This window comes from Trachymyrmex cornetzi, unplaced genomic scaffold, assembly GCF_001594075.2.
Source record: "Trachymyrmex cornetzi isolate Tcor2-1 unplaced genomic scaffold, Tcor1.1 scaffold573, whole genome shotgun sequence".
Classification (NCBI taxonomy): Eukaryota; Metazoa; Arthropoda; class Insecta; order Hymenoptera; family Formicidae; genus Trachymyrmex; species Trachymyrmex cornetzi.
Window position 1 is genome coordinate 37440 of NW_017299886.1, and position 1702 is coordinate 39141.

The following is a 1702-nucleotide window of genomic DNA, read 5'->3' on the forward strand; positions in this document are numbered from 1 at the left end:
CAGTAACAGACAAAATTTTGAGAAAATATTGATAAAAGCAATTTTCTTTAAAGCTATTTTTCTAAAAATACATTTTGGAGAGTGGTACGCAACTAGTATCGTATATAAATACATATAAACTTTGAGAAAAATACGAATATTATTTTTTCCAATTCGATTACATACGTATTAATAAATAAATTCATATTTTAACGTAAATTGAGATTTAACGTAAAATAAAGTCGAGTTGGTTAAGACGCTCTTCCCGGATAGTCGAGAGGTCCCAGGTTCGAATCCTGGCTGAGGTAATATTTTTCGCAATAAGATTTTATAATAATATTAAATTCAAAATAGAACTCTCAAAAATGTCAAAATAGGATTAATATATAATAATAAGCAAGGCTATGAGAGTTGAATCGAAGGTAAATTTTTGTATTTAAACCTTTGTGACAACTACATTTCCATGCATATATTGTATATTAATTTATTTGAAACTTTCACATTCGAACGGTACCCTTCGATTCAATCTGGCCACAAGACCTACGAATCTTGTTCCAACTATGAATATAAGGTGAACGATAACTCGTTGGTTCGGATGGAAGTGCTATCGACGATCTCTGTATACTGAAGATGGCCCGGAAGTAGGCCGAAACGTCTGTCTTAATTAAACAATTTTTATAAGTATTGACACATAATTGATTAATTTCCTGCAATTCTAACGCAGTATTGACTCTCATAGCCTTGCTTATTATTATATATTAATCCTATTTATAATAATAATTTAGGGGGGATTATTTTCATACGTAGGATTGTCCGAAAATTTTTCGGCGCCTTATTGTATTCAATTTATTAACATGTCAGTGATTGTGGTAAATGTCGGAATGTTTCGGCGCATAGTCACATCTGAGATAATTAAATTTAAAAATTAAGATCTTGTATTGTGTTTATAACATCTAACTTGACCGAATAATGGAGTTCTTGATATTTATATGCTTAGCATTTACACGGTCGTAATTATTACTTATTTCTTAACGTAAAATCTTAACTTGACAATAAGTACTTTTTACGTAGGCGTAGCCGAATCCGAGATATTTACAAAAACCATTAAAAAATTAGTTTTGTTTGAAAATAAGATGAAACATTCTTAAAATCGTATCTCGGAAACTATTGGTCGTACAAGAATGAATAAAAAATGATTTTGTGTGTGTGTGTCTGTGTGTGTGTGTGTGTGTGTGTGTGTGTGTGGGTGTGTGTGTGTGTGTATAGCGAATTCAGTAACCTTAAATTTTCATAAGAGGTATATAAAGGTAGCCGAATCCAAGATATTTATGAAAAAAGTGCGAAAAATTATTTCTTTCTCAAAATTACTCTTTCACTTTTTACATTTTTTTCCCCAAAAATACAACATTCTTAAAAAAATTCTATCACGAAAAGCATTGATCGTACTGAAAAAAAAAAAAAACGAAATTGTAATTTTGGCAGCTTATTTCTTATAATGACCTTTATTTCAATAAAATCAATACTATCGAGAAATATTTTTTAAGAATCGCATTTTTGATCAGTTTTTTTAAAGCTGGAAAGTTTTCCAAGTAAACTAGCGGTCAAGACTTTTAGTATATGTTGTATAATACGCCATTTCGAACAACTTACCGCAAATAAATCTTTTATAGCAATTTTGTCTCCAAATAATTTAATTTTCCTGGACTATTTAAGGGTATGCTGG